Consider the following 20,085-nt stretch of genomic DNA (forward strand, 5'->3'; position numbering starts at 1 on the left):
ATCCATACAGCCCTGGATAATGGCACGCTTAACAATCCTGACATTCTGCGCAGAGATGATATGCTTTTTACCAATAACCGAGGTTTGCTTAGTTCAAATTCTTCCCTTCGTCCCTCATTATTATATGAAGCTCATTGTACACCACTGGGAGGCCATGCTGGTATCCAACACACCTTCTTGCGTTTATCTGCTTCTTTTACTTGGAAAAATATGCGCAAGGATGTTAAACAGTTCATCCGTGATTGTGTTACCTGTCAGCGCATTAAAAGATCTACCCAAGTGCCATTTGGGTTATTACAACCATTGCCCATTCCCAATGCAATGTTTGATGACTTGACACTGGATTTTATAACATCTCTTCCTCGTTCAAATGGGTACACTACTATTCTGGTTGTGGTTGATAGATTGTCTAAGTATGGACACTCTGGGTCCCTCCTATCTTCTTACACAGCTGCTACTGTTGCCCAACTTTTCTGTGAACTGATTGTTAAGCTCCATGGATTTCCCAAGTCTTTGGTTTCAGACAGGGATGCAGTGTTCATGAGTAAGTTTTGGCGTCACCTATTTCAACTTAGTGGCACCAAATTACATGCGAGTTCCTCCTACCATCCTCAAACGGATGGCCAAACGGAAGTCACCAATCGTTATGTAGAGCAATACTTACGGGCCTTTTGTTCTGAGCAGAATCATAAGTGGTCTCAATTGCTTTGTTGGGCAGAATTACATTACAATACTTCGGTCCATTCTTCCATTAACATGTCACCCTTTCAGGCTGTTTATGGGAAGTTACCCACTTTAATTCCTCGCTACCACTAAGGAGAGGTCAATATTGAAGCTGTCAATATGATGTTGCAACAGAGGCAGGAAGTGGTTGATCACCTTAAAGTGAATTTGGCTCGAGCTCAGGCCAGAATGAAACAAGCAGCTGATAAACATAGGCAGGATAGGACATTTAAGGTGGGAGATAGAGTATTGGTTCGCCTTCAACCATACAGACAGATGTCAGTAGAACGACGAGCCAATCACAAGCTTGCCAAGCGCTATTTTGGCCCTTATATGGTTGAGAAAGTGATTAGTGCAGTAGCTTATAAACTGCAGTTACCTGAATCTAGTATGATACATTCAGTTTTTCATGTATCACTCTTGAAACCATTTTTTGGCTCTACGGATGTAAGTTGTGAGCTTCTTCCTGAATTGAGTAGGGACAACAGGCCAGTCCAACAACCTGTAGCATTGCCGGCTTCATGGCATGTGCAGTTGCGAGGTAAACCACACCATCAGTACTTGGTTCAGTGGTCAGCTACAGTCTCAGAAGATGCAACTTGGGAAGATGCCACTGCTTTTCGTAGGACATACCCAACCCTCAACCTTGAGGACAAGGTTGCTGTCGAAGAGAGGGCTGATGTTAGAGACACAAAAGTAGCTGATGTACAAAGCAGAAAAGCTAGGATTAAAGGTTGCCCATCTTGGGCAATAGATTACATTCACTAGTAATAGATTACTAATATAGGAGTTGTATACATTTGAGTGACCCAATTAGTGGTCTTCCCACGTGGTTAGTTAAGCTTACGTGGCAATAGTTAGTTGAGACATATAAGTAATGCATGTTGTAACAGATGTCGATTCATTGTGAAATATAGAATACACTTGTCTTTCTTTTACATATTGGTGCTTCCTTCTGTTATAGAGAATTACTCTGTATCATGCAACTTCTTTGCAAATAACATCATGTTGCATATAATGGACTTATCACAGTATAAACAAAGATCTTCAACAAGTTCTACTCTCCAAATAGTTGTTTGAAAGAGGAACTCAAAAGCAAAACAAAGCAGCCCAACCAAAGTAGACAAAAAAAGCCACCAACCTCCATACTTTTTGTTGGATTGGCGAATTTCTAATTGTAGTAGTCGTCATGAATTTTTCTTTTCCTTCCTCTTTGAGCTGAAGACGTGTGTTTATTGCTCATTGAGATTGGATTTCACCATGAAAATGAAATGCATAAGTAGTAACGTCTAAGAGGCTGTCAACTTTCGGAGCATTAAATATCAACGACTTCGCTTGGTCGGATGATTTTGTTTCATACATCATGTGTTGTAAATCCTAGGAAAGACTTCGCTTCTCTTTGGGATCTTATAAATCTGAAGGAAGTTTCCTTGAAGGAGTTTACTCATACTCTGACTAGTTCACTTCCTTTCTTCTTCGTTGTTGTTTTTGTTGTTGTTTTGCCCAGTGTTAAAGCAAGAGAAATGAAATGGAAACCAGGCATGGATTAAGAATGTTATTCAATTGAGCCATTCTCATTTTTTATTGTGTGGTATCAATTGACTCTTGTTAATTTCACTTAGTTTAGCCAGGAAGACTTGCGAGCCTTTGGAAGTGGGCTAATGGGGGTGTGGATTAAGAAATTTAGATGGTTTGCAGGAGATATAGGATTTTGGCTTAATGGTAAGGGCCAAGAATCTTGAACAGTTGCAATCGTAAGTTAAAACATTGAGAAGGAAGAAGATTCATCTAATATGAACAAATTATGTTCATAGTCCTGGATTCGTCGAGTTAATGGGTTGTTTTATGTGAGATTCAAAAACACTAATTTTCTTTTTTTTTGAGTAAATACCTTTTTCGGTCTTCAACAAATTTTACGATATCCGCTCTAGTCCTTAGCAAATAAAAAGGCTAGTCGTGGTTCCTAAGAAATTCAAAGTGGACCCATTTTAATCTTTTTGAGGGATTAATGTGGATCTTTTTTGAATTTGTGAGGACCGCGATTTCAACTAAATGGATTCATTTTGAATTTCTTAGGACCACAAATAGTCTTTTTATTTGTTAGGGACTAAAGCAGGTATTGTAAAATTTGTTGAGGACCAAAAAGATATTTACTCTTTCTTTTTTAATACTTGTTAACTTTACCTGCAGAGAATAGCTGGTTTCTGTCTTTTTCAGTATATGCAAATCGTTGTTTTACCAAATTAGGATTAATATAATTTGATTGGCTCCAGGGAAGATTCTGTTTTTTCTTCTTTTCCTTTTGTTTTCTAGTAGCTAAATAGATAGAGACAATAGCTACTATTGATTTGTCTTAAAGAAATTGTTTAAGCAGTATTGTACTAAGCCTTGAATGGATTCTGCCCTTGTCTTTCTTTATCCAAATATGATACTGAGAAGTAGAGCCCTATAGCTTTGAATCTATTATCTATTTGTCCTCTTGATACTGCGTTTTCCAGCTCATGCTGCATTGGTGCTCATGCAGCTACTGCTAGATGTAAGTTAAAATTCAATTGGTGATAAACAGGGTTCTAGAGACGACTTTCAAATCACATGTCATAAATCATAATATTATTAAATGGTGCAATCACATCCCGAGTGTGAATATCCTTTGCCACTTACTTCAAGCATGGTTCAATCTAGCAATAATTCGTAGCATTTTATATATTTGAAACTGAAAAAAAATTGGACTATGAAACTACATATACATTTTTCTTTTTCTTTTTCTTTTTCTTTTTCCCTTTCGATAAAATTATTTACGCAAGTACTGAATATAGCAAGACCAAGAAAGAAAGAAAAAAGCAAATTACTTTTGATATAAACGAGTGCCAATAAATGATTTAATTTTAAAAAAATTCAGGCATCTTGAAAAAGTTTATATTACAGGTTAAAGGTAATTTTTGTTAAATATGTTATATTTTTTGTTTTTCAATCCTAAAACAATGTGTTTTAGAATTAAAGGGGATAATTACTCCCTTATATATTTTTGAAATAATTTTCGAACAGATTCAAGTGAAGACACTGATTTAATCTAATGATTGTTAGACCCGGCCCAGTAACGGCTTTACTTATTAACAACATTGCCAATTCAATCACAACGACAAAATATAGGCAGCTTTTTCCATCCAAATTATGTCTAGGAAGCGTTTGGTACGAGAGATATTTTTTGTTACTGAAAAAAAGAATGTTGGGGATTTTGGTAGGAGAGATATTTTTTTTTACTGGGGGACAAAAGATTGTTGGGGATTTGGTAAGAATTTTTTTATCCTGGGTAAGTTATAAAAAAATGTTTGGTTGGCCAAAATTTTGATTAATTTTACTCATGCTATGTTTGGTTGATGATAAAATATTGATGGGAATGTGAATAAAAATTATCAAAATACCCTTAATTTTTTTAATATAAAAAGTGAGTCATCATCAAATGTTGCTTTTTTTTGGGGAAAAATGAATCAAATGTTAGTTTTTCAGAATCCAAGACCAAGGAAAAAAAATATATCAAAGGTTGAGTGGGAAAAAAATTAAAAAAATTACTGGCATTTTATTCACAATACATATACCAAACATAGTAAATAAATATTCTCCACCCGACTTTCCCATCATTCCATACCAAATACTCATACCAAACACCTCCTATAATCTAAACAGAGGGCTTGCAAGATGAATCCCGCATTTAAAGTTTTGTTTGTGAGTTTGGAGGAGAAGGAAAGGAAGGGAATCTAAGAGGGAGGGGAAGGAAAGTAAAGGGTATTCTCTTTTCCTTATTTGCGAGTTAAAATTATGACAAGAGAGAAAAATACAGAGTTAATGAGATATTTTTATAATTTTACCATTTTAAAAAATGGAGGGTTAAGAAATTGGATATATATATAGAGAGGGTTTTGATTTTAATGCTAAGAGTAAATAAGTAATTTTTAATATTTCCCCCCTCCGATTCTACAAATTGAAGGAACTTTGATTTTAAGGGTGATCAAGGTATTGGAGACTTTTACAAGAATTCCCTATTCTCTTCCCCTATGTTTTTTTAACTCATAAACAAGGAAAAGACATAAATAAAACATTTTCTTTCCTTTCCCACTTAACAATGATTCCCAAACAAGTTTTTACGGTCTTCAAAACATTAATCTCAATTGTTATCTTAAAACAAGTCCAGGGACCCCTTTAATTTTGGACAAACCACCTCTAATAGTGCAACCAGCCTTTTGCCAATCTTCTCCAATTTTAGGACATGTTTGGTGCACATAATAGGATAAAACCTGATAGTATAAGACCTAATATATAATATAATAAGACCTGATTAAATTTTAATACTAGCTAGCGTTTGACATGATATTGTATAAGCTAATGTATTGTATAAGATAATATCATCCAGTATTTGGTAATGTACTATATAATACTAGATAGGATAAAAAAAATATTCTTGACAAAAATATTCTTTAATAAAGAATTTATATAATTCTTCAAAATTTGTCATATTATATTAATTTTTATAAAAAATCTATTGATCTGTGTATTCAAAAAATATATTAATTTTTATAAAAATATTTTTAAAATTAATAAATTGAAAAATTATTTTTTATTTTAATATATTAATATTAAAATAATATATTAATTCTTGATAATTGCATTGGTCAGCAATATTAATACATCAATCCCTCATCAGGCCTTATCCCACCTCCATTAGGCTTGATTAAGTTATACATCATTTTAATGCATTAAAGGACTATGTTGTATAAGCATATACTATACGATGGTCATACCAAACAACTTAAAATTTTATAACATATAATATACGCTTATATTATCAGACCTTATATATCACACCAAATAGACAAGTACGTGTTTAGTATAATTGAATCCATAAAGGGAAACAAGCCTTTACTATATCATCCAGACGAATCAACGGTTAGAGAAAGGCAAGCGTACCCTTTATCCTGGAGTTATACCTGATTTGCTATTTGGCTTAAGAAAGTCTCTTTTGATGCGAGTTGTGTTGGGACCAAACATAAACACAAACGCAATTGCAAAATAGTAAATAGAGAAGGGAGGGAAATATGGACATATAATTTATTCTGGTTCACTTAATATGAGTTATGTCCAATAATATTCACTATATTTTTTCTCACTGCAATCATTACAGAGCATTAAACTTATTGAAAATATCTTCAATACTCTTGATAAGTCTTTGAAGAAGACTTGTTTGGGCATTATTTAATAGGCATAATGATCAAATTTTGTTAGTTTGATTAACTTTTGGTAATGGGCTGCTAATATATATTTTACATTAAATCATTTCAGAAGCCCAAGTTCAGAAAACACAGTCAGCCCAATTAAGTGTGCATGAGGGAAATTGATGGAAAAAGGAAAAGAAAAGAAGAGAGGATAGAAACGAGAAAGCAAAAAGAGGAAAAAAGTGGAAATCATCAAAGACCACTCATTCCCATCAGATATTCAAACCAAACCCTAAGACTGTTTCTTCATTGCTCTTCTCTACGAAAACCCTTAACCCACACAAAGTGAACATCTAACATACAGTTTTGCACCTCAATCAAGCCCACAACCACTCTTGTGTCAATCTCCAACTGAGTATCCATAGAAAAACCCCCAAAGCTTTAATCGATTCAAGAAATCATAAAAAAATACAAAAAAATAATTCCAGCTGTTATTTTGAGGTGAAGGCAGTTACACGCTTGTGGGTGAAAGGATTCAAGTGCAAATCGTGAAGATGTACCTGCATTAGAAGGACTAATCGTTGGGTGAGAACGAACACACGTGGAGGCTGGTGGTTTCTTGATGTGTTCTTGCATGCAGTATGAGCACTATAAAAGGAGCAAGTAACACACTGTAGGGGGCTCTCTTTCTCTCTCTCTCTCTCTCTCTCACCTTCTTATGTAGTTTTCTTCTTCTTCGTCTCTATTTTTATTTTGTTTTTGCATTTTTGGTAATTGTAAGAACTTAGTTTATTTTGTTTAGTTTTGAGCACAGTGTCGAGGCTATCCCAGTGGGTAGTACTCGTTCTGTGATTTTAGCTTTCTGTATTTCATTTTCGTTATTTTTTTTTCCTTTCATTCCTGTAGTTAAAATCCTTATGGATTGTTATCAAAAAAAAAAAAAAAATCCTTATGGATTTGAGCTAAGTTTTCTAAGGGTGGGGTGACTAAACCCCAACCACAGTGACTGGTGTTAATTACTTTTCTGATATTAATGTTTAATTTCTTTAGTTCAACTCTGATTTATATGTTTGAATGTTATTCCATTTTGGCCGTATGGAATATGTTTGCTTAGGAGAAGTTTATTGGGAAGTAAATTTCTCTGGAAAATGAGTTGAGCTCATGGATTCAAATAAGAATTATTAGAGGGAGTAATTCAGAGATGATTTTTACTCCTCCATGTGGCAAAAGGACCTGAGCTTCAAGCTCTTAGTCTCACTAGCTTAGGTGTTAGGAATGTGGCTTCCATACTCAAAAGGGGAGGTGAATTGAGTATTACAAGATTTTCGCAAAAGCCCCCTTCTAGTTTCTAAATAATCTTTTCAAGCAAACTTTGATATGTGGAAAACTAATCAATACATTCAAACAATCCATAATATATAAGATATCACAATTACAGAACTTATTTTAGCATATACAAGATATCAAAGAAGAAATTAAAGTGCTAGAAATAAAGAGTTTATAGAATTGCAAACACAATATATCCTGGTTCGGTCACCACCACTTGTGACCTACGTCTAGACTGAAGCCGCTCGATCAACTCTTTCACTAATGGTCAAGCTTCACGGGTGCTTGACAAAACTTTACAATCTTCCAAGACTTCGGGTTCTTGGATACTTTACAATCGCCAAGTTTATGGGTACTTGGCAACCTTACAATTCACTCCAAATTTACTTAGGTATTTGGCTACCTCTCAAACAATGGGTCTCACAACCCTTTCAACTCAAGAATAGAAAGAGGAAAATATTTAGAAATGAATATACACTCTCAAAGTGTGGATATCCAACTTGAAGCACTATGAGTATATGGATTTTCAAGATATGAGCTCAAATATGTTTGATCTTTGAAAGATATCAAAGAATATGCAAATGATAGTGTAGAAGCTCTCAAATCATCCTTAAGATGTGTAGGAATAATGATCAAATCGTTTGAGGGTCATAAGGAATGTATTTATAATGATCTATCTCAAAACTAATCGTTTATAGCCGTTATAGGCTTTCTGTCACAGGGGGAATTGATTCCCAATGATAACTTTTCCAGAGAGTGGGAATCGATTCCTGCTCATAAGGAATCGATCCCCAGCCTGTTGGAAAGGTTGGAAATACGACAACAATAACATTGTTTCTTATTTTGCGCATAACTTGAGCTATTCTTGTTGTATTGATGTGATATTGGTCTCGTTGGAAAGATAAAAGAAAGATCTACAACTTTTATGATTAACACAAGATCTAAATCCATCATCTTGGATACGAAAAATTATATTGAAGGAAGCAACAAGATTATTCAGCAAATTCTAAGTTCAAATGCGTTCTAACTTGCTTCCAACCACTTTTTATGAAAGATCTTGACTTGATAAATATGTTTTGAAGTTATAAAATATGTCAAGGATATTTTCCATGGAGTTTTCAAATAACTTTCAAGTATATAAAGGTTTTGATTATGCGATTCGAAAAACACGTTTACTTTGAGAAAAACTTGGAGCTCATGCAATGCAATCTACCATATACCCTCACATATATTCTAAGTCCTAAAGATATATTCTAAATATGATTTCAGACTTAGCTTCATGTCATGTTTCTTGGATCTTTACTTGAGCTTGATGCTTTGACTTGTTGGATATGACAATGCTTGACACTTTGTTGGTTTTGCTCATTTTTCACCATAGTTATGATATTGAGCTTCTCTTAGATGTTGTCAATGGTTTGTTGTTTTTGATCTTAGTGTTGGTCTTTTAAATATTCCTTGTTGCTCTTGATCCAATCATTTTGCCACTTTGATATGTCATTACTCTTCTTGTGTGGCTACATCATACATCTTCAATATCCACATATGGTTAATGCTTCTTGCTCTTGATTAATTCTAAGCTCTTTTTGTTGTTGCTACTTTGTAATCATCAAAACATACATTGTATCTACATTAGGGATAAGTTGTGTGAGAACAAAAGGGAAAATGATTTTTAAGGGATTAAAAATCCATAATAGTCTGCCAATTGAAAAAGAATTGTGAAAGAATTTTGTTAAGCAATTGAACACTAAGGGATGTGGGGAAGGAATCAGAACTCAACACTGTTTTTAATTAGATTTATTAATACTTTGTTAAATCTGTTTGTTTTTGATTTAGTAAAATTTCTTATTAATTCTTGCAAAATATAATCAATTTATTGAAAAGTCCAAAAATAATTTTCTCATTTTATTTTATTTCTTCCATTGTTTGCATTAAGAAATTGTTTTCAAATATAAATAAAAAAAACCCCAAATGAACTTTTAATCTTCTGTTTGTTTATTTTATTTTCTGTTTATCAACATTAATCATAGTTTTCTTTTTAGTTAGAAATTCAGTTTTAAACAATTGCAAATTTTAGTCAAGTCAAAAATGTCAAAGATCCTTGTGGGAACAATATTGGGGTCTCAAATATGCCCTATATTACTTATGGCTACGTATACTTGCGCATAACTTGCATAACTGTTAGCAAGGCCAACAACTCTCGTAATACTGAAGATTCAATACATCCTTTATTATATTTGAAAAAAAATAATGTAATTAATTTTTTCCATTTTACCCACCGTTTTATTGATATTTTCACTTAAGTCCCACATTTTCCTATTTCTAGTAAATAAGTATACTTCACTCCAGGGAAATACAAATAGGCTTAGAAACATTAAACAATAGTAGTTATTCATGAGTTCAACTCCAAACTATGAAGAAAATAAAATAAATTTAAAACCCACAACAATATCATGCCTTCTTGATCCCGACAATGACTTTTTTTAGGGTGTGCATGACAACCTTTCCGTAATATTTTTTTTTTTTTAATTTCTGTTCCTGGGAATAAAAATGGATGAGAAACTTATTTGCTAAAACTGGTTAAACTTGTTTGCTAAAACCGGTTTATTTTTTTGTTCCCTAGATGAACCAGTTTAATTTTTATGCCGAGGAACAAAAAAAAGAATCAATTTTTTTTTGCTTTTATCATTCCTGGCACAAAAATAGAATCATTTTTGGCACAAAAATAAAATAATTTTTCCTTCACTCTCTCGCTTCTTCGTACCCCCTCACACACCAACACCGAACCATCACCTGCCTTCAACATATCACTAGACCACTACCCTCCTTCACTGCAGAAGTTCTTCGTCTCCTTCCCTCTCTCTTTCGCGTCCCCACTTGCACGTCTTTCTCCTTCACACAAGAACAACAGGTATGCTCCTCATCTCTTCGTCTCGCTGAATCTTGGATTAATGGTAGAAATAAAAGCTTATTTTGTTACTTAATTTTTCTCCTTTTTTGACATGTGATTAGAACTTGAAGTTGCAAATTTTTGGGATTTTTTAAATTGGGGCTAGGGCTCTTGAATTTCCAAATAGGTGCTTTTGCGTTGTGGTTGAATTCTTCTACAATTGAGTTTGTGAATTGTTAATTTGATGCATTGTGACTGTGGGGGTATGACTGGTTATCTGATTGCTTGAGGGATCACACACAAACCTCATATAACTTTTTTAACCTTAATAAAAAAAACAAAAAAAACTGGTGTCACAAATACAGAGGAAATAGACTTCAACTTCAGTAACAGTCCCACAAGAGGTAAAGTTCTACATGTATCTTTCAAAAAGCAATCTCTGCTAAACCAATTCGATAAGAGCTGCATGAAACATATACTTCTTATATCTACCAATTATCAAATTCGGTTTTGAATTGCTGGTGTCTGATTGAATGCAATTATGTTAGGGGATATCTTAAAACTTCACGTTGTGGCTGGAAACATGATTACTAGTTCTAAGTAAACGAGTTTAGTTCATATATAATTGGTTTAGTTGAATAATTGTTTATTTTAATTATTATTTTGTGGATGAGCATAGTGTTGTGAAAGAGGAAGGATACCAATTGTTTGGGTATGAGCTAGCTAAGATTCCATATTGGTCTTGTCTTAAGGTTATTATGTGTTTGGACTTCTGTGGATTTATGATGGATGGTTCAGTTTCTATTGAGCTTATATATTTTAATAAAATCCACTACTGTAAATATGATTTGTTTTCGTACTAGTTTATTGCCATCTACATATGAAAAATTTTACTGTTTCAAATAATGAGATTAATTGCTTTGGATAAAATTTTACCGCCCTCTTGGCCTATTCTAAATGGGAGAGATTCGATTCAGCCAAATATTTATATTTTCCATCAGAAGGATCCTATAGTAAGAAGTTTCAATGTTTCATTGATTTCAATTTATGTTTTGTCTTTACTTATAAATCCCAATATGTTTTCTAGCTTTTTCAAACACGTTTCCTTGAAAAAGAATCAAATGTTGTTCCTACAAATGCATTATGTACTATCCGCATGAGTTGTCTGTGCATCCACAAAATGGAAAATTATGACACAAAACCAAATAATTATGTAATCGAGTGATTATATTTTAGAAATCCCCTTAATCGCATGTCTTAGGCTTTTCCCGTTTCAATTTTGTGAAGTTTCTTTGCATTTCTACAGGGACCCCAACCATACGGGGATATGAACTTGACACATAAGATGCAACAAATGGTATTATGCCTAAATATATAAAAATACCAAATATGAGATAAATAATAAAAATGGAACTTTAAACTGATTTTATGAGGGTGGGGGAAGAGAAAAGACTCATAGAAGAGCTATCAAGTTTTTGAGTGGAGTTCTTTGATGCATCATCTTCAGAGCTTCCTTTGGGTGAGGTAGGAGAGATACATGCAACTCTTGGGTTCATAATATATGTAATCGTAGGGCAAGCATCCAATTACACATAAACCTTATAGTTTTATCAGACTATTGTTCACCAGGTTGAGTATGTAAATTTCTAATTTTTGATGTTATGGTTTATTTTTTGACATGTTATCAACAAGGAGTATGGCATCCGAAGGGTTCGTAGCAAAATGGACTGATAAAAACACACATCTTTTTGTTAATTTGCTGGTAGAGGAAGTAAAAAAATGGAATAGAACAATCTCTACCTTCAGTAACAAAGCATGGAAAAGCATTAAAGATGAATTTACAAAACAAACAGCGCTTGATTACACACTAAATCAACTGAAAAACAAGATGAATAAACTTAGACAAGAATATTCAAGTTTCAAGAAATTACTAAGCATATCTGGTTTTGGTTGGAACACTGTTTTGAAAACTGCTACAACCGAGGATGCATCTTTATGGGATGTCCACATTAAGGTAACTTTTTTTTTTTTTTTTGATAACATTAAGGTAACTTTTAACATAGTGTTTCCTATGATTTCTTATAAATTTGTTGATTTTTTTAAACATAATTAGGTAAAACTTTTGTACAGGAAAATCCCCAATGGGAGAAATTTCGGAAGAATGGCCTTCCTTATTGGGAAGAGTTAGTTGAGATATTTGGGGATGTTTATGCAAGTGGAGATAATGCCATAGGAAATGCTGAGGTACACCAAATTTCAGATGGAGATGGTGATAATATTGACAATCTTGTTGAGACGCCTAGTCCTGTACTACATAGACAAGAATATAAAGAAGATAAGCATATGCTTAATGAAGATTTATTTACATCTAATCTTGTTGAGACGCCCAGTCATGCACAACATAGACAAGATAGGACGCCAAATGCAAAGCGTAAAAGAGGTAGTAGGAATACAGATATTGCAAAGGCATGTTAAGTCATTCAGGATTTGGTTAAGATTAGACAAAACCAATGCCACCGTAATTATGCTAATTCTGCTACTACAAAAATGAATGAGGATCCATACTCAGTTGAGGCTGCAATGGATGTATTGAATGACATGGTAGGATTAGAGAATGAAGTGTACCGCAAAGCAGTTGATCGAGTGGTTGAAAGCGAAGCATGAAGAGTAGAATTTATAAAGGCTCCACCTGAGAGGAGAGCTTGTCTCCTATAAATTTTTAAATGAATGAAATTGTGTTGCAACAAACTTAATTTTGTCTTGTTTAGCGGTGTTGAAGACCATATTTTAATTCTTTTTTCGTATGACTATGTTATGGATATTTTTTTAATTTTCATATTTTGTATGACTATGATGAGGATACTTTTTAAATTTTCATTTTTCGTATGACTATGATGTGTAATTTTTTTTTTGTTAATGTGACTTATTTTTTGAAATATGTTAGCATGAAATTAATGATGACAATATCTATTGATGTAGTATTGTCATGGCTGATGCTCTTGTTTGTCTGACTTGTGGGCAATATTTTGAACCTCATACTGACGACGAATCAATAGATGAAGATCTTGTTATATCAAACTTGTTGAATATTATTATTAATAATTCAATACATACCAAGGAACCCATTGGAGATAGTAGCCTGACAGGGGCTGAATGGGTTGCAGAACTTAGATCTGGCCACTCAGATAGAATATATGAGGCATTTAGAATGTAAAGATTTGTGTTCAACAAAATTTGTATGTTGATGACACAAAAGGCTGGTTAGCAGACAGTAGATATATTAGGGTTGATGAACAATTAGGAATTTTTTTTGTACTTGATTGGACATGGGAGTTCAAATAGGAATGTTTGTGAGAGATTTCAGCGATCAGGGCAAACAATTAGCAAGTATTTCAGCAAAGTGTTGAATGCGATGCTTCAATTAGCACGTGAGATAATCAAACCACCTCCTTTAGATATGGTTCCAAAGGAAATTAGGGACAATCTTAAACATTTCCCATACTTCAAGGTAAGTTTTTTTTAAGGATTCAATTATTTTTTATTTTCAAAATTTTATTTAATTATTTTCAATTTTAATATTTGATTTTAAATATTAGGATTGTATTGGCGCAATTGATGGCACTCACGTAAGTGCTACGTTACCTGTAAGAACCTGCACCGTTAATTAAGGAAGTTAATTAATTGATTATGAGAAATTAGGAAATAATTTCATAATTGACCCTAATAATTATGATAATGCTTGGATAATTATGGTAAGTTAATAAGAATGCTGAAAGTCGCTTTTCTGACGAAAAGTGCAGATACCGGTTCTGCTACCCGGTATAAATGCGTACCGGTGAAGTATTCCAAAAAATTATAAAAAGTGTGTATATGTCACTAGAATAATATATAAGACTTGTAAAACGAGTTTCAAGTCAAAATGATGAGAACTGGTGCCAGAACTGATAGTGGCTATGGAAAAGCGCGTACCGGAAAGGTGCTGCGAAAAATAATATAAAAATATGATAATTCATGTAAAATTGAGTAGGTTCAGATTCTAAAGTTTGAGATTAAAATGCTAAGCGTAGCTATTAGTGTTAATACAATGTGGTTAGTGTTAAGTGGACTATATATAGTCACTTGCACACAACCCTAGGCTGATACTCAGCCATTCTATGCATGGGTTTTGTGTGTGTAGCTGCTGCCTCCCTCCCTTTTCACTGTTCCATTGGTTTTTCTCCATTAAATCCTTCAAGACACCATTTTTATAAGAGATTATACACCTTGAACACTTGTAGCTTGTGAGAGTTGGCCTTGGGAGGGTGTGGAGTGCATCATTCTGAGTTTGTGGCCTCTATAGTAAGGTGAAGTTGCTGACTTTGGGGTTGTCTTCTTGGGTTTGGTTTGTGTGACCTTGTCCTTGGCTTCTTGAGCTTCAAGAAGCCACCGTTTGGCATAAAGGGTCAAGCTTGAAGTGCTTTTTCGTGGGTCTTTGAAGTCAGAACCTTGGTGTTGTATTGAAGGCTCCATTTATGTTTCATTTTCAGAGTTTGGAGCTCTTGAGGTGCGTCATGATTACCTCTTTGTCATTTTGGAGTTTTAAGCTTGTTTAATCGGTTAATAAGTGAAACTTTAGCCATTTGAGTAAATGAATGTGTTTCTGAGTTCATAACATGTTGATGTTTATCTGTTTAGGGAGTCATTGGACTCCCAATCGCATTTGGACTCTTAAGAATGGGATTATGAAGATCACTGTTCGTATTTCCGCATTCTGGTGAAGAAGTATTCAAATACTTGTTCACTGGTAGTCGAATACTCCTTGCTGGAGTATTGGGATACTTTTCTGTGTTGAAAAGTATTCGGATACCTTGAAGAAGTAGTTGAATACTTGTTCACTGGTAGTCGAATACTCCTTGCCGGAGTATTGGGATACTTTTCTGTGTTGAAAAGTATTCGGATACCTTGAAGAAGTAGTTGAATACTGAGTAGTATTCGAATACTTGGGTATTGGTATTCGAATACCATGTGGTATTCGAATACTTTAATGAAAGTAATCGAATACTTTCTGGAGAGCTGGAGTATTCGAATACTACTCGTGGAGTATTCAAATACTTCCTGCAGAAACAGCATGCAATGAGTTAAAATGAGTAAGAAAGACTTAATCACTTAGTGTAATCTTGAGTAATGATTATTGATGATTAATTATTGCTCAAATAGTTTGTGATTGTGCTGTTTGTGGGCCTTGAGCTAGTGTGGACTCTTGGCATTGGATAGTTAGCTTGCAAGGTAAGCTTTCGTGTCCTCGGCTTTGCCATTGTTGGTTTCACCATGTCCCATGGGGGGATGGTTTATATGCATAATGTTGTTTTCATGTATTATTTTGATAAACGCTGTTGAACTGTTAAATGCGAGTGCCTTTATGATATGCATGTGGTGTTCAACTTATACGGTAAGCCTGAGTATGTGGTACATACAAGATTGTGAGGCTGTGGTTGAGGTGCAAGCGATGTTCCTTGTACTAATTGTAGGTAATAGACGTATTCCTGCATTTCTCTGGCCAGTAGAATAGTTATAACACACATGGCATGAATATCTGTTGCACTGCATTGAGTTTTGGAACTTATACTGTTAAATGCTTTTGAACTTATATTGCACGTGTAAGTGAGCTTGGGGTGGAAGATCCTTAAGGACCCCTTATCTTACTGAGATTTCTTGTTTAGAGATCTCACCCCACGTTTGGGGACACTTATTTCAGGTTTAGGTAACTTGGAGGCTGATGCCTCTGGCGGCAGGAGGCCGGAGCTTAGTTGATATATTTATGTTGTATGCTGACATGACTGGAATTGGATGTTGTTTATGTTTTTTGACTTTATATTGATATTTGAGCTGAGACTCTTTGTGGGCTTGTTGCCTTATTGGGTGAGCATGGGGATTGTCCATGCCACATTAACTTAACCTTATGTTTAGTTGCTCTCCGAGGTAGTTAATAATGTATCAGGATATTGTCTGGACTACGTGTTGTAGATCCGTGACTTAGATACTCACATTTATGTTATAAGGTATTTCAGTTAATTGTCTTTTGCAATTTACATACAGACGATATTTTATGAAATGAATTAAGTAATTCAACTTGGCTAATGATAATGACGTCATAATTGAAAGAAAAAGATATTCCGCATTTTTAAATTAAGCATGGCTTAATACGATGATATAATAACAAACCGGATATATACGGGGTGTTACATTACCTGAGAATAAACAAATACCATTTAGAGGCAGGAAACAAATTACAACCCAAAATGTCATGTGTGCATGTTCCTTTGACATGAAGTTCACTTTTGTGTATGCCGGATGGGAAGGATCAGTAAATGATTGTCGTATTTTTAGTACTGCGCTTGAAACTCCTAGGTTGGAATTCCCTCATCCCCCACCAGGTATGATGAGTTTATACAGCAATGTGAATGACATTTTTTTGTAGTTTCACATTGGATTGTCCTTATTATTGCAATTTATATATTGGTAAATTCTTGTCAACATGTAGGCAAATTTTATGTCGTTGATTCTGGATACCTAACTAGGGATGGTTATTTAACACCATTCAAAGGAGAGCGCTATCATTTGAATGACTATAGAGGAAGACAAAATCAACCCAGATCAACTAAGGAGTTGTTCAACCATAGGCACTCTTCTTTGGGAAATGTAATCAAACGATCATTTAGAGCTTTGAAGAATAGGTTCCCAATTTTGCGTAAAATGCCTTCATTTTCATTTCAGAAGCAAGCTCTCATTGTGATTGCTTGTTGTGCAGTACATAACTTTATCAGGGATCATCAGATAGCAGACAAAAATCTAGCACATTATGCAAATCCCAACATTGCAGCATCAACCCATACATCTGCAACTATAGATGATGAAGGCTCCTCAAATCAAGTGACCCAAATAGACATTATATTAAGAAAAATATTGCAAACCAATTAGCTATAGACAATCAGTTGCGCCTAATATGATGTTGACGAATTAAGAGACATATTCGAAATACATTGGAGACTTGTCATTTTTTTTTTGTTCAATGCAACATCAATTATTTTTTGCTTTACGTTATTACGATGTCATGAAAATTTAGTTGAGTGATATGACTTATGTATATGTATTTATTTATTCATTTGTATCATTAATATTAAGGTAATAATATGATATTAAATAATAAAATGGTCAAGGGAATGAGAAACAAAAAAATATGAATTGTGAAGATGATTGAAAAATAATATTTAAAACTATATATTAGTATTTGTCGTAAAAAAAACTATATAATAAAATATTATAAATTTTTAGATAATTTTTTTAAATATGAAATTTGGCATTTCGGTTAAAATTTATTGTCATTCGTTATTTTATACAGTTGATGAAATCTATAAACAAAAGTAAAGAAATAGATTTTTATTGTGTTATCAAACGTAAATTTGATTCTCGGAATAAAAAAAATATGTTATCAAACGTAATTTTGATTCTCAGAACAAAAATAAAATATGTTAACAAATGTAATTTTGATTCTCAGAATTGTTCCAAAATACAGAAATAGAAAAGAATAATTTCTTTTCAAAAACAATGCCAGAAATTAAAATGATTGTTACGCGCAGCGTTAGTTCCTACAAATAAGAATTGTCGTCCGAATGCGAAAAATTAGTCTTGTACCAATACTTATTCTTTCGAGGCCCCAATTTTTACTTTTACCAATACTTTATAGACCTGAGTTACGAGTTCTCCTACTACATCTCTTAGGTCACATTTTTCATGAAAGAAGATATTTTCAACATCTGCAAAACTAATGAAGGAATTTAATTAATACCAATTTGATATATTGTAATCCATATCTCCATTCAGTTTGATTGCAGCCACTTGAACCAGTGCATGCACCATGGCAAATATGGATGCATATCAGCCAATTTATCTAGAACCAAGAGCTTGTTTTAATATTAGATTTGATTAGATACTAACCCACTCGTGGAGATATTGATATATACAATTTGTTAGTCTTGCCAATTAGCACCAATGCTTAAAATTGATCTCTCCATATTCTCCAAGATCCCATTCAATGTTCCAAAACATGAAGCAGTACTTGTGAAAATATATTTAGATTTGGTAGTTACAATAGCTTAGTTGATGAGGAACTTGAGGTAAAGCTTTACTTAACATGCACAGCCATTTGTCAGGTATACAATAATAATATGGAAGAGAAGACCATGTACAATCTCACCTACTTCTGATATATTCCACTCAAAATAAACGATGTGATAATAGTTGGACATCCATTTGTACTGTACTCAAATTGATTCTGTATAATCTGTTTCTTTCAATTTTTTGGTACTCTAATATATGAAACAAATTAAATATGTGAAACAAATATGTGATCTATGCACTTACTTCGTTCTCTTTTTATTTTTATTTTTTTTAGGTGGCAAATTTCAAATGAGAGGACATGAAATGGAGAGAGGTGATTTTGATCCATCAGATTTTAGGCATGGCTTTTCAATATAATTAAAATTAAAGGTTTTAAAGTTTAATTCTACTTTATCATAATATATATGTATTCAGTATATATTTGTTTGGACTACTTGCGCGAAAAACCAATATTATCTTAGCAAAGTGGCTAACGTTTAACACAAACATTAAGCGAATTAAAAATAAAATAAAATCTAGTAGGTATAACTTTTGGAGTATCAAATATCAATGACAAAACTATATAAACTTGGGTCCGAGAGAAAAAATAGCCAGTAATTGGGTAATGGTCTCATGAATGGTCCATTCAGTGATCTTCAATCTTACCAACCGTTTAAAGATTTCGACATGACCGGGAAGAATCCAACCTTACTTGCTTTACATAGAGATGGACATTGCACCAAACTCTCCTCTGATCACTCCCACACCATACATATGTATCTCAATTATTGGTTGATCTTTACAATGTATGAGTGAATAACAATATAAACTCTTATGCAGGTAATCTTATACTAAGTTAAAAATGCATAAGAGCATAGATATTTTTTCTGCCACATTCAGTGGATGGATATATCATTTTAATTTTATATTTCTCTAATATATTCTCTCATACGAAAATTTGTTGGGTTTGAAAGAGTAGATGATATATTGGCTAATGATCACTTGATTATGGTGGCTCTAATACTGTGTAAAAGATTATTTCATCTAAAATATCAGGTTGTTATGCAAATATATGTACCTCTATCAGAATATTGAAATTATAAATAATCATTTTAGAGGAAGGTTATACTTATCATCAGCTAAATTTATTACTTTTACAACTAATTTAATCACCGTTATATTAGAATTAAATCTAACGGTGATTAGTTACACCTTATAATCTTAATTTTTTCTCTCACATCCCCTCTATGCCTCTCTCTCTCTAGGTTTCCATCCCCTCTCTGTTTGCCTCTTTCTCTCTCTAGATTTGAAAGGTTCAATTAATGGCATCCTTGATTCAACAATTTAGAGATCGAATTCAGGGAAACATACATGAGAGCGTCGCCACTTTTAGGCAAGGAAGGATAATAGATGAGTATATAAAAAAAGGGATATATATGTATCATGTCACAACAAATTTTTTGTTTTTCCTGTAGACACAAGTTTAGAAGAGAGAGAAAGTGAAAGTAAGAGAGAGAATAAAAAATCAGTGCACCCCAACTAACTCTGTGTCCGTAGGAAAAATAAAAATTTTCCTATTACATGATAGATTTATATCCCATAAAAAAAACTCTAAAGCATTTGTGGTAAATGCTACCAACACCCTGAAGGAGAAATGATTCGGATACTTGGGCAATATAATAGTCAAAATGAGAATGTCCATGGATCCTATGAAGATTAAGAGTATACTGCAATGGTTTGGGTTTGTCAAAGACAATAAAAAATTCGTTAAATCGTTCATTAATCTTATTAAAAATGTATTTTTTT

Source organism: Gastrolobium bilobum, unplaced genomic scaffold (assembly GCF_033153095.1).
Source record: "Gastrolobium bilobum isolate Gb01-03AN ecotype WA unplaced genomic scaffold, APGP_CSIRO_Gbil_v1 utg7861, whole genome shotgun sequence".
NCBI classification, from domain to species: Eukaryota; Viridiplantae; Streptophyta; class Magnoliopsida; order Fabales; family Fabaceae; genus Gastrolobium; species Gastrolobium bilobum.